This window comes from Papio anubis, chromosome X (genome assembly GCF_008728515.1).
Source record: "Papio anubis isolate 15944 chromosome X, Panubis1.0, whole genome shotgun sequence".
Classification (NCBI taxonomy): Eukaryota; Metazoa; Chordata; class Mammalia; order Primates; family Cercopithecidae; genus Papio; species Papio anubis.
Window position 1 is genome coordinate 138,732,816 of NC_044996.1, and position 15,309 is coordinate 138,748,124.

At 41.5% G+C, this 15,309-nt stretch overlaps 1 protein-coding gene across 4 annotated transcripts in view; it reads right to left on the bottom strand.

Moving 5' to 3' along the window:
- Positions 1-15,309, bottom strand: part of STS (steroid sulfatase) — a 211,852-nt gene that overhangs the window by 122,779 nt on the left and 73,764 nt on the right. The window lies entirely within an intron of this gene.

Consider the following 15,309-nt stretch of genomic DNA (forward strand, 5'->3'; position numbering starts at 1 on the left):
TGGATGTCTGGGACATGCAGGAAAGGAGCTCTGGGCAGAATTCAGTCTCCTGTGAGAGTTCTTTGAGGACCAGTACTGGAGACAATAATAAAGTGTTATTCTGCCCCCTGAGGGCATCTCTGTGCCCAGAGTTTTTCCAGAGACCTCACAGGAAGCTTTGGTCACGACAGGTTTTTGATATTAGCATTTTCCAGGGTCCCCTGGATGAAACATCATAGAGCATTCCCATCTCATCTGACTTTCCAGCATTTGATAACCAGGGGTTATGTCACGGGGGAAATCAGGCAGGATGAAACCATGGGCAGCAGGTAGAAAAGGAGAGAAAATAAAATACACACAAGTTTGAGGAGTAGAGAAAGCAAGGGACTTGGGAATGGTGTGAAGTGCTTCCACACATTCAATACATATCAGCATCTGCGCTGTCAATATCAGAGGGCCTCTGGGATTTAACAACCAGATGATGAAACAAGACAAAGATAGCTCAAACCATCTTGGCTCAGCTGCTCCGTGGATGAGCATTTTCCAGGATCAGTGGATGGCCAGGCTATTGTTATTCTTACCTCCCACTGCAGCAAGCTAGTTAACCCTCTGTGTTAAAGGTATTCCATAGACATGGTAATCAGCCTGGGTATCTGTCATAGGAAGACAAGGATGGGAAGCCCTAACCTGTACACTGAGCTCCTTCCCCTGAACAAGCTGTCTCATAATTGCTGCTCCTTTTTCAGGGGTCATAAATTGGTACAGACAGTTGTGATGATCTATAAATAAAAAGATGTAGAAGAATTTTGTAAAAATTGCTTTGGTAATTAGATGACCAGCAGGTGACCTGCGTTGGTGAAAATGTAAACTAGTACAGCCACTATAAAAAACAGTATGGAGACTTCTCAAAAAACTAAAACTAGAACTGCCATATGATCCAGCAAGCCCACTACTGAGTATTTATCTAAAGGGAAATATATCAATGTGTCAAAGGAAGTCCTCCTATATTAGTCCGTTTTCTTACTGCTATAAGAAATATCTTTGTGAGGCTGAGGCAGGCAGAACACTTGAGGTCAGGAGTTTAAGACCAGCCTGGCCAACATGATGAAACCCCATCTCTACTAAAAATACAAAAATTAGTCAGGTGTGCTGGCATGTGCCTGTAATCCCAGCTGCTTGGGAGCCTGAGGCAGGAGAATTGCTTGAACCCAGGAGACGGAGGTTGCAGTGAGCCGAGATCATGCCATTGCACTCCAGCCTGGGTGAAGAAGTGAGACTCTGTCCCAAAAAAAAAAAAAAAGAAAGAAAGAAATATCTGAGACTGAGTACTTTATAAAGGAAAGAGGTTTAACTGGCTCACTGTTCCACATGGCTGAGGAGGTCTCAGGAAACTCACAATCATGGTGGAAGGTGATAGGGAAGGAGAGACCTTCTTTGCATGGCGACAGGAGAGAGAAGTGCAGAACGAAGTAGGGAGAAGCCCCTTATAAAACCATCAGATCTTGTGAGAACTCACTCACTACAATGAGAACAGCATGGGGGGACCACCCCCATGATCCAATCACCTCCCATGAGGTCCCTCTCCCAACATGTGGGGATTATAATTTGGATTACAATTCAAGATGAGATTTGCGGTGGGGACACAGCCAAACCATATCACCTGCACTCCCTTGTTTACTGCATCACTATTCACAATAGCAAAGCTATGGACCCAACCTAAGTGTCCATCACCAGATGAATGGATATAGGAAATGTGGTATATCTACATAATGGAATATTACTTGGCCTTTAAAAAAGCATGAAATCCTGTAATTTGCAGCAGCATGGATGGAACTAGAGGTCATTATGTTAAGTGAAATAAGCCAGGCACGGAAAGCCAAATACCACATGTTCCCAGTCATATGTGGAAACTAAAATAGTTGATCTCACAGAGGTAGAGAGTAGAATGATAGATACCAGAGGCAAGGAAGGGTGTAGGGGGTGGGGGCAATGAAGAGATGGTTAATGGGTACAAAAATACAGTTATATGAAGGAATAAGTTCTAGTTCCATAGCAGAGTAGGGTGACTATAGTTAAAAACAATATATTGTATATTTCAAAATAGCTAGAAGAGAGGATTTGAAATGTTCCCAGCACACAGAAATGATAAACACTCAAGGTGAGGGATACCCCAAATACCCTGACTTAATCATTACACATTCTATGCATGTAACAAAATTTCACATGTACCCCATAAATATGCACAAACATAATGTACCAAAAAATAATTAAAACATCATTTTCCTAGGTTCAAAGTCCAGCTTGAGGAGGATGCAATATAAAATTTGCCCACAGTGATGTAATCATCACATCCTTGGTGAGTCTTCAGGGATCCAAGCCACAAGAACCCAGGGAAATATAAGTGGACCTGACATCTACAATCAGCCAAAAGGCACTTTAAGGAGAGCCCCCACGTGTTTGGGTGTCCACATCAGCTCACACCATGGTCCCTGATGGTGCCTAGCTCACGCTCTCCATGCTTCTACCCAATGGAACCAGCCTTCCCAATCCCAGGGTCTCCAGACCTGGGCTGTCTGCAGCAAAAGCAGATACATTTTTCTCATGCTCCTGTTCAAGGTGGGAAACTGCTCACCTGCTGTATCTACCAAATTGGTGTAAGTAAAGGTGAAAACAAATTTTAATGGAAACCTTGCCAGCCTCTTCCCCTTGGCTAAAACATATCAGAGGCAAACTAAGGTACCAGAATACCCAAATTGCAACAGAATAAAATGTATGTCACTCTGCCTTCTCCAAACCCATGTTCCATTTCTCAAGGTGGTTAAAAAAAAAATAAAGGGGATAAAGTCCTATAAGTGTCTTTTGCTAACACTAATGCACTGTATAAAGGTTTCACTAACCCTAATGCAGTGTATACATGCACCATCCCTCCCTCCTCACTCATGCACCTGCAGGTGGTGCCTGGTTTTGGGGACCACTCCATTTCCCAGAGCTTCTGTTTCATTCTGCTTCTACCAAACTCCTGGCCCCTGGGCTCTAGGTCTTAATCTGTTACCCCAGATGTGGTCCTTAGGTTTTCCTAAGAATTTCCACTTACCCTCACTGTTGCTCTTTGCCGTAGGATCCCAATACCCTAACAGGACAACCAGAAAGCAAAAGCTGACAATTACCCTCTGTCTACTCAAGACACATGTGGCCAGTTGAAAATGTTTACAGAAAAAACAAATTAAGTTACTGCAGGCTATGAAAAATGATCAGCACAGTACTTGCTAATTGTCTGAGTGAGTGGCGACTCTCTGTGGTTGGTGGTGCAGGAATAAAAGAGGTTACCAAGACTGGTTGTAGTTAAAGTGGCGGTGATGGCTCAAGCCTGTAATCAGCACTTTGGGAGGCGAGATGAAGTAGGATCGCGAGGTCTGAAAAAGGTCAGTTCATCCTGGCCAACCCGTGAACTTGATCTCTACTACCAAAATACAAAAAACCCAGCAGTGATGGCCCGAAGCCTGTATGATTAGCTACTGAAGGCTGAGGCAGGAGAATGGTGAACCGAGGCGTGAGGCTTACGGTGAGCGAGATCCGACCGCTGCACTCCAGCTTCGGCAAGGCGGGAACTCTGTCTCTTTGCACATGGTGGTATAAGAAAGCCATGTTTTGAGGGTGCAACAGGCAGATCCAGTGAGAGAAGAGCTGCGAGACAGGCTTCTGTAGGGATTTTATAGGATGGCACTTGTGCTGTGTGTGCTGAAGAAGGGCTTTGTGTGCGGTACCGATAATGTAGGTGCAGTGGATGCCTGTTCTATCAATGAAGTCTGGTGTTGATAGCGGGTGCGAGGCGGGCTGTGGAAGGTTATTTACTGGGAGAGGGCTACGTGTTCTGGAGCATGAAGAAAAGGAGACTTATAAGTTACCTGCCTTCTCTTTCTACTTTCCCTCCTTCCCCCTAGCCTGACCTCCCTCCCTAATTAGGACTCCACACTAATTAAGATGTGGAAAGCCAAAGGGACCAGTGAATACACATTGACAAGGTAAAGAAGCCACGAAGCCTTGAACTCAGAGTTTCTTTTTAAATTATGACAAAATTCACATAACATCAACTTCACCATTTAAACCACTTTAAGTGTTTTAGTACACTTAAAGTGTTTAGTGCATTTAGTACATCCACTATGTTGTACAACCGTCACGTGTATCTCATTCCAGAATGTTTTCATCACCCCTAAATGGAGATCCCTGTGCCTGTCAGTGGTCACTCCTCATTCCTCTCTCCCAGCTCCTGAGAACCACTAATTTGCCTTCTCTCTCTATGGATCTGCCTATTCTGGACATTTCATATGAACAGAATCATGCACCATGTCTGGGTTGCTTTCACTTTAGGGAAATCATGAATAATGCAGCTATGAGCATTCACGCCTGTTTTCAATTCTTTTGGGTACATACCTAGGAGTGGAATGGCTGGGTCATATGGAAAGTCTAGGTTTAAATTATGAAGGAACTACCAGACTGTTTTCTAGAGTGATTGAACCACTTCACATTCCCAACAGTGATTTATGAGGCTTCCAATTAAAATAGTGGCCTTTTAAGATCCATCAAAAAGCTAAGGATGGACCTGGTAGTGGCTGATGTCTGTAATCCCAGCACTTTGGGAGGCCAAAGCAAGAGGATTGCTTCAGACCAGGAGTTTGAGACTAGCCTGGGCAACATAGAAAGACCCCATTTCTACAAATAAATAAATAAATAAATAAATAAATAAATAAATAAGCCAGGCATGGTGGCACATGCCTGTAGTCCCAGCTACTCAGAAGGCTGAGGTTGGAGAATCTCTTGAGCCCAGGGGTTCAAGGCTGCAGTGAACCATGATCATACCAGTGCACTGCAGCCTGGGCAACAGAGTAAAACCCTGTGCCCCCACGCCCCCCCCCCCCCCCCCCCCCCAGAAAAGGCTGAAGATGCAGAAAAAACATACATGAACCAGAATCCAGGATGTGATGAACCTTCCTACAAAGAAGAAACCTTCAGTTGCTTTCACCCCTGGTAGCAGGAGTGGGGAGAAGAGGAAGAATCCAGCTGACATTGAAAGGAGTTTTTAATGTCACTTCTGGGCGACATTAAAAACTGGGTGTAGGCAGGCTGGCACGGCAGATCAGCCTCCGGCCAGACAGCCCACCTGCAGCCAACCCTTCAATGCACTCCTGCAGTCTTCATGAAGCCCCCTGGGGAATTGTACACCACACAGTGCAAAAACAAACTCAGAGTGAGGCAGTGCAGGGAAGCTCAGACACACTCCTCCAAGGCACTCTGAATCTTTCCCATGGGCAGCCACACACCTATCCCTGTCCCCCACCTAGGATGGGAATTTGGAATGACCAAATCCAGGGCAAGACAGAAAACAAAGAGGACTCTTCAAAAACCCAACAAGTGAGCAGCCAGGCTGTAACCACAGCATGACTTAGAGTCTCACCAGTGCTCAGATCCTAAGCTCTGCTAAAGGGAAAGTGTGGATCCCCTCTCAAAGCATCTGAAGCCAAGGGGGTGAGCAGAATCTAATTAAAACCAAACAAATGACATTCACGCTGACACAGCAGCTTACCAAGGGGCCACACAGATGAAGTGTGTGATGTTTTCTAGGCGAAAATATGACTGACTCGGTCTCCACTATTTTTTACAACCAATGTCTATTATGCATGCATATTTATGTTTGCGCATATGACATGTGAAATAGCAGGAGGTATGCAAATGTTAGATATTTCATCTATATCCTTTAAGACATGCATAGGAAATCCATAAAAGAATCTAGCAGGAAAGGCAAACAGCATATGTTAAGAGATGGGAATTTCAGGGGCAAGATGAAAATACGAAAGAAGAAACAAACAGAAATGCCAGCTATCAAACAAAATAGATATAACATCAGAAATAAGAAGTTCATGTCATGGGCAAAGAAAAGAATCAGAGAACTTGAAGACAGGTCAAGAAAATTATCCAAATTAAAATGAATTAAAATGTAAAGAGTAAAAGGTAAAATGAAGCAACTATTTCTATTCATCAAAAGATACATTTAAGAATGTGAATAGGCTTCAGGCAATAGAAGCAAAAATAGACAAGTGGGACTACGTTAAACTAAAAAGCTTCTGTGCAGCAAAGGAAATAACGAAGTGAAAAGGCAACCTATGGAATGGGAGAAAATATTTCCAAACAATATACTGATAACCATATATCCAAAATATATAATGAACTCCCAAACTCAATAACAAAACTACAAATAACCCAATTAAAAAATGGGCAAAGGACTTCACTAGACATTTCTCCGAAGAACACATACAAACGCCAAGAAGCACATGAAAATATGCTCAACATCACAAATCATCAGGAAAATGCAACTCAAACCCACACACAACGAGATATCACTCCACAACTGTCAGAACAGCTGCTCTTAGAAAAACAAACAACAAGAGACAAGTGTTAGTGAGGATGTGGAGAATTTCTTTGCACACTGTTGGTGGAAATGCAAAAAGGTGCTGTTGCTGCGAAAAACAGTATGGAAGTTCCTTGACAAATTAAAAAATGGAACTACCTTGTGATCTAGCAATCCCACTCCTGGAAATATACCCAATGGCCCTGAAATCTCAAAGACATATCACACTCCTCTGCTCACTGCAGTACTATTCACCATAGCCAAGATATGGAAGCAACCTAAATGCCCATTAACAGATAAATGGATTTAAAAACAACAACAACAAAAACATGATCTATACATACGATGGAATACTATGCAGCCTTAAAAGGAAGGAAATTCTACAATATGTAACAGCATAGATGAACCTTGAGAACCTTACGTTAAGTGAAATAAGCCAGGTAGAGAAAGATAAATTCTGTATTATTCCACTTATATGAGGTATCTAAAGTAGCTAAATTCATAAGACTGAAAAGCAGAGTGGTGGTTTCCAGGGGATAGGGGAAAGGAAAATGGGGAGTTATGAGTCAGCAGGCATAAAACTTCAGGTAAGCAAGATGGATTAGCTCCAGAGACCTGCAGTCAAACATTGTACCAGCAGTCGACAATACTGTATTGCACACTTAAAATTTTAAGAGGTTAGATCTCATAGTATTCTTATCACTATCAAATAAAAATTTTTAAAAACATATTGCATGGAACAATGACAATGGCAAATACTAAGGTCACTGTTCATTATTTCACATTTTTATGTCTATTCTAAGACTTTTGCTTGGAAACTTTGCCTAATAATATGTGCTTTCCTTAATAACTACGTGCTTGGGAACTTTCCTTAATAATACAAACATCCATGTTTTTTATTCCAAACTCTCAAACCAGCATATTGTCTCATCAGATAGCAAAATAAAGCTTGCTTTTATTAAAAAAAAAACAAATAAATAAAAGACGATTTGAACAAGGCCAATAGAGTAATTAGAACCAAACAATGGCTATAGAAAGGTTTTAATTTACTTTTTGGGAAATGATTGGTTCTTTTAGATGCTTCTAATTTATCATCAAGTGAAGAGAGTGGGACTATTAAGAGGATACATGAGATAACTTAAAATAATTCAAAGTAACATTCATTTTTTTAAAAATTAGGAAAAAAGGAATATAGATAAGCAACATAGACCAGGGAAACTTATTTGTAAGACAACTATTTTTTAAATATCCAGAATATGTAAAGAACAAATCAATGATAAAAAAGGAATGAAACAATACGATGGGTAAAACAATTGAATATGAACTTTATACAAGAAGATATACAAAAGGCTAATAAGCAAATAAATAGGTATTCAGCCTGATTAGTAATCAGAGAAGTGAAAATTACCACCATGAGATACCATTTTACAACCCCTACGGTGGCTAAAATAAAAACAAAACGAAACAACAAAAAATGGAAAATACCAAATGCTAGTGAAGATGCAGAACAAGTGGAACTGTTTTTTTTCTTGAGACGGGGTCACGCTCTGTCACCCAGGCTGGAGCGCAGTCGCACGAACAAAGTTCACTGCAGCACTGACCTCCTGGGTTGAAGCAATCCTCCCAAATAGTTAGGACTAGAGACAAATTAGCCACTACTCTGGCTAATTTTTTCATTTTTGTAGAAATCAGGTCTTACCACGTTGCCGAGGCTGGTCTCAAACTCCTGGGCTCAAGCAATCCTTCCACCTCAGCCTCTCAAAGTGCTGGAATTGCAGGCATGAGCCACCGTACCTGGCCCCTAGAACTCTTATATATTACTTGTTGAAGTGTAAACTCATGCAAACGTTTTAGAGAAAAGTTTGGCCATTTCCTATACAATTGAATAGACATGTATCTTACTGTCAAGCAATTACACTACTCAATGTTTAAACAAGAGAAATAAAACTATCTATCCACCCAAAGCCTTAGTCACAATAACCAAAAACTGGAGACAATCCAAATAGCTATCAACAGAAGAATGCATAAACAAACTCTGGAACATCAATCTAACATAAGACTACTTAGCCATGAAAATAAACGAACCACTGATACATGCAACAACAAATAAGAATCTCACACACATTATGTTGAGTGAAAGAGGTGAGACCCCAAAGAATCCATATAGCCTGAATCCATTCATATGTAGTCCAAGAAAAGGCAAAAATTATCTATGGTGATAGAACTCTGAAAAGTGTTTGTCTCTGGCTGGGGTATTGATTAGAGAGGAGCAACAGGAACGTTCTGAGATGATAATGGGCATGCGCTACATATTTTGTTTGGGACAGTGATTATATGTGTGTATAAAATTATCAAAACTTATCAAACAGAACATTTAAGATCTGTGCATTTTACTGTAGGAAAATTATATCTCATAAAAATATACTAAAAATAAGAAAAAGAAGAGAATTGGCTTTGTTATCTATAAAATGAAGTCATGGGCTACAGCCAAGATTCTCCTCTAGCTTTTACATTCTGGGATGCATCTAGGACTTCATGGTGACAGAGCTTGTTTCCTTAAAAAGATAATAAATATGAAACACTTTAGAAATATGCAGAAAGAAGTTAACATAGAGGACCTGAGATTGCTCTCCTTAGAAAGGCCTGCTTGTAATGTGTGCTCTCGGCTGGCAATTGGGAATTAGATTTGGGGAGGGTTCTCACCTTCCCAGAATTAATAAGAATGATGCACTCTGCCTGAAATGCTTGTACAAACAACATAGTTTATGCTGAACACCTGCTTTCTGTCTGGGAGTCTGCAAATTTGGTAGTACTAGGCAAAGGGCACTAATATGAATAGCTCCCAATAAAAAACCTGGGTGCTGAGTCTCTAACCAGCTTCCCTTGTAGGCAACACTTCACATGTGTTGACAGCTCACTGCTGGAGGAGTTAAGTATGTCCCGTGTGACTCCTTTCAGAGACACACCTGGAAGCTGATGCCTGGATTCTGCCAGACTTTACCCCATGCGCTGTTTCCCTTTGTTCAATGTGTTCTGTATTTTTTTGTTGAAATACATCTTAGCCATGAGCCCCACTATGCACTGAGCCTGTTAGTCCTGGTGAATCTCTGAACCTGGGAACCTCCAGCACAAGAAACATCAGACCATTCTGGCTTCAGGGTTCTCACTGTCTCCTCCCACACGTTTTCTATTATTGAATCCGAGCTACATTCAGTCCAGTGAGCCAAAATGCATTTATATAAAGGTTGATTCATAGCTGGGAGTCACATTAACCAGAGGATATGAACACAAGGACAATTGCTGTCATCTCGCCTCCTGGAACAGTTTTAGACCTCAGCCTACTGTTTTAAAGTTTCGACGGCTTTCCAATGAGGACCCCAGCTGTTCTTATACCTTAGCCAGAGGCTTTGAAAGACATCTTCCATAGCCCACTGGTGAAACTGCAAGTGCCATGCAGAGAAAATTACAGGGAAGAGAGAATTCAGCCAAGGAAGACAGAAGGAGCAAAATAAAGTTGGAAGCAAGAGAAATGTTCCACCAAGTAGGAAACATCAACCTTCAAATGGGGAAGCCTTTGAGAACCACAGACAGTTAGACCCAGCAGGTTCTATGAGACCTCATGGGTGGTGAATACCCTCATTTTACAGATTGTCTTAGTCTATTTGAGCTGCTATCATGGAATACAACAGATTAGGTGGCTTATAAGCAACAGAAATTAATTGTCACAGCTCTGCAGGCTGGAAGTCCAAGACCAAGGTATTGCAGAATCTGTGTTGGTGAGGACCTGCTTCCTGTTTCATAGACAGGAAGTGCCTTCTCCCCATGTTTTCATATGGTATAAGGAGTGAGGGAGCTCTCTGGGGTCTCTTTTATGTGGGTACTAATCCCATTTTTGAGGACAACCCCCTCATGATTAATCACGTTCCAAAGGCCCCTCATCCAAATACCATCATCTCAAGGGTTAGAATTTAAATATATGAATTTGGGGGTGGGGGGGGAATAAACAGTCAGTCCATTGCACAAGTGAAGGGACTGAAGTCCAGGGAGGTTAAATGCTTGACTCTAATGACAGCCATAAAATTGGTACGAGGAGGGACTAACCCTACCCCTGTGCTTAGTGCTACTGGTTGATGAATTATCTAGTGCTTTGAAACCATTACATTTTAATTCCTGATCAAGTCAGAATTTGGCTAGTATAAAATAATGTTCAGGACACCTACTTTTCTCACTGAAGAACTGAGAGGTTTTTTTATTGTTTGTTTGTTTTGTTTTTTTTTTTTTGAGACAGAGTCTGGCTCTGTCACCCAGGCTGGAGTGCAGTGGCGCGATCTCAGCTCACTGCAACCTCCACCTCCCGGTCATTCTCCTGCCTCAGCCTCCCGAGTAGCTGGGACTACAGGTGCCCGTCACCACGCCCGGCTAATTTTTTGTATTTTTTAGTAGAGACGGTGCTTCACCGTGTTAGCCAGGATGGTCTCGATCTCCTGACCTCGTGATCCACCCGCCTCGGCCTCCCAAAGTGCTGGGATTACAGGCGTGAGCCACCGTGCCCAGTGAAGAACTGAGAGCTTTAAGTGAAAAGATCAGATCATAAAGTCAGCTTGTCCCCCTTTCAAATATTGGCTTTATTACTCCAAGCTTCCATGTCCCATTATCTCCATTTTTAAAACAGATGAAGTGCACCCAACTTCCAAGGCAGATGGGAGGTGTCCAGTGAATGATATTCCACTCTTTTCCTTTCTCCTTCTCTTTCAACTAACTCTCGCCGATGCCTCTCCTTGGGTCACAGTGATGTTTCATGTCTCAGAATATTTGCATGATGACGAAAGTGAAAAAAAAAAAATGAATGTCTATGTAGTCTATGTCTTCTGCTGGTTTCCATAAGCTTAAAAAAATACATCTAATTCACTCTTGGCTTTAGTTCATGACTAAGTCCTCAAAAGCAAATGCAACAAAAACAAAATTAGGCCGGGCGCGGTGGCTCACGCCTGTAATCCCAGCACTTTGGGAGGCCGAGACGGGCGGATCACAAGGTCAGGAGATCGAGACCATCCTGGCTAACACGGCGAAACCCCGTCTCTACTAAAAAAACACAAAAAATTAGCCGGGCGAGGTGGCGGCGCCTGTAGTCCCAGCTACTCGGGAGGCTGAGGCAGGAGAATGGCGGGAACCCGGGAGGCGGAGCTTGCAGTGAGCTGAGATCCGGCCACTGCACTCCAGCCTGGGCGACAGAGCGACACTCCGTCTCAAAAAAAAAAAACAAAAAAACAAAAAACACAAAATTAGGCAAATAGGACTTAAACTAAAAAGCTTCTGCACAGCAAAAGAAACAATCAACAGAGTAAATAGACAACCTACAGAATGGAAAAAAATTTGCAAACTATGCATCTGACAAAGGGCTAATATCTAGAATCTACGAGGTACTCAAACAACTCAATAAGAAAAAAAAACAAAAAACAAATAACCCCATTAAAAAGGGGGCAAATGACGCAAACATTTTCCAAAAGAAGACATATAAGCACCCAAGAAACATATGAAAAAAAATGTGCAAGACCACTAATCATCAGAGAAATGCAAATTAAAACCACAATGAGGTACCATCTTACACCATCAGAATGGCTATATTAAAAAGTCTAAAAACAACAGATGTTGTTAAGAATGCAGAGAAAATGGAACACTTGTATACTGTTGGTGGGAATGTAAATTAATATAACCTCTATGGAAGACAATATGGAGATTTCTCAAAGAATTGAATAGAACTACCATTTGACCCAGCAATCCCACTACTGGGTATGTACCCAAAGGGAAAGACATCATTGTATTAAAAAGATACCTGCACTTGTACATTTATCTCAGCACTAGTCACAATACCAAAGATATGGAATCAACCTAAGTGTCCATCAACAGAGGATTGGATTTAAAAAAAAAGTGGTATATATATTCCATGGAATACTTCTCAGTCATATAAAAGAATGAATTCATGTCGTTTGCAACAAAATGGAGGGAACTAAAGGTCATTATCATTACTGAAATAACTCAGAAAGTCAAATACTACATATTGTCACTTATAAGTGGTTGCTAAACAATGGATAGACATGGATATACAAACTGGAATAATAGACACTGGAGACCATAAAAGGTGGGCGGTGAGATAGGAGCGAGGGTGAGATAGGAGCGAGGGTACAAAGTTCATTATTTGGATGATGGATACACTAAAAGTCCAGACTACTGCTACACAATATATCTCTGTAACAAAATTATACTTACACCCCCTAAATATATAAAAATAAATCAATGCCTAAAAAGCAATAGGAAAAAAATACAGATAATGAATGCTATCTCTTAGACATAAATTCCTATAGGGCCATCTAATATTAATTGAATATTTAGGGCAGTAGTCTCTGTTCTGAGATGGAAAGCATTGCAAAAATCTAGATAGAACAAAAAACTTAATGATGATAGTTGCCTTTAGTTTAAACACAATTTTGAAAAAGGCGGAAAACTTTTTTTGTTGTTGTTGCAGCTGAGGGCATCCTTTCTCACAAATAGCTCTGTTTTTGTGCTCAATCCCACTGCGGAGGGGTTCTAATTGAAGACTGTCTTTTATAAAGCAGAGATGCCCTTGACACAGATTTCCATATGTTAAGTTTGCTTAGGTTTCAAGCCTATTGTTACTTGCAGACAGACAGTTATGACAACAGTAAACCAACAAGATCCAAATTCAAACAACATGATTACACAATTCTACTTAATTAGCCAATGACAATTCCTTGTTTATTAAAATGGTTCTTGCCTTGGTCTGTTTGGCTATTATGCCAAAGTACGATAGACTAAGTGGCTTATAAACAACAGAAACATATTGCTCACAGCCCTGGAACAATAAATTTGTTCTTGGAAGTGCAAGAACAAGGCACCAAGAGATCCAGTATTTAGTGAGGACTTGCTTCCTGGTTCGTAGATGGTGCCTTCCTGATGTGTCCTCACATGGTGGAAGAAGCAAGGGGACTCTCTGGGGCCTCTTTTATAATCACTATGGGAAACCAGTCCCATTCATGAGTTTCCACCTTCATAACCTCTTCACCTCCCAAAAGCCCCACCTCCAAATACCATCATCTTAGGGGTTGGGGTTTCAACATACGAATTTTGGGGAGTCAGAAACAGTCAGTCTATAACAGTGCTTATGCAAATGCAAACAAATTTATGCCCAATATAGCCAGAGAGTATGCTGCGTATATTAGGTGAATGTCCACAGATAAACATTTACTGCCTAGGGGGGCATGTGGTGTGATGTCACTTTATAAACAACCATGTCATTTTTAAATAAACAAAGAAGGTATTAATTATCTTTGTTTTAGTTAGACTAGTTAATGCAAAATATCTCTGACATAAGATTCCTGAATTCATATTCCTAAAGATGGTTTGTGTGCACCTAGGAAGCTAAACAGTGATCTTTTGGTGCCATCTTGAGCTCTCTGGGAACAACGTTGGCCTCCTGTGTTTTGAGGTAATGCAACCAGACTTCCTCCTTCCAGTAATATCAGCAGTGGAATGAATAGCCATTCTAGCTTAGAATTTGAAAATCATGTGTTACAGCATCTACAAGTTTTAACTAGCTAAACAAATGCTCCACAAGAGTGCTGATTAAAGTGTTGTACCGAATCGGAGAGGTTATTGAGCCTGTGCTATATAGCTCTGCACTATTCCATAATTTACATCAATGATTTGTATGAATCGACTGTCAGAATATTTACCCAACATGGGGAAGACAGCATGCGCATCAGAAGAGAACACAGATTCAGAAAAGACCTTGAGAAGTGGAACAAAAGATGGAAACTAACAAAATTAAATGCAATGGGGAAAACGCATAATCTTCTTATTTAAGAAACGTAATCAATGGCACAAAGATGCCAATATTTAGATGTGACCTACTTGCAGCTCCTGTGAAGAAGACTTTAAACAACTACAAAGCGAGTTTAGTCAGCTGGGGAAGGGAATGACTGAGAAGCCTGAAGTTAATACTAGTTTGGTGTACATTACGAAGAAGAAGATGCTTTTGGGACAAGGAAGATGAGTTCCACTCAGCTGTTTACACAAAGTCAGACCAGAGTTGGAATATTTTTCAGTGCAGATCCCTGTGATTTAAGAGGGATGGAGACTCAGTGGTATATCAAAGGAGAGCGATCAGGATGCTTAAGGGTATAAAAACCATCTGACAGCCGGGCACAGTGGCTCAAACCTGTAATCCCAGCACTTTGGGAGGCCAAGGTGGGCTGATCACGAGGTCAGGAGATCGACACCATCCTGGCTAACATAGTGAAACCCCGTCTCTGTTAAAAATACAAAAAAGTAGCCGGGTGTGGTGGCGGGCACCTGTCGTCCCAACTACTCAGGAGGCTGAGGCAGGAGAATGGCGTGAACCCGGGAGGTGAAGCTTGCAGTAAGCCAAGATCGCGCCACTGCATTCCAGCCTGGGTGACACAGCGAGACTTCGTCTCAAATAAAGAGAAAAATCTGACATCCAGGATTTCTTAGGAATTGGTAACATTTCACACAGAGCGGAAAATGGCATTTGAGCTGCACTAAAGTGTGTTCGAATGGTGGTCTGTAAAAGAGAGAAAGGATTTAGCCATTGTCTCAGAAGCCACAGCCGGGACAGTGTCCAGAACAGAACCAGGAACTTACGAGTGCTGCCAGACCACGAAATGATCAGCCTCTCAAAGTCCCTTCCTCCCATGCGGGAATTGGGTGGAGGGTGAAAAGTCGTATCTGTCGGGGATATTGCAGAAGGGACTTGTTTATGGAAAATTAGGAAATTTAAACAAAGTGGTTCCCACCATCTTTCTCAACCAGAAGATTCTGACAGCCCATAGACAAACTCGTCATCTGAGATACACAGAAGTGGAAACAAAAAAATAAAAGCACACCAA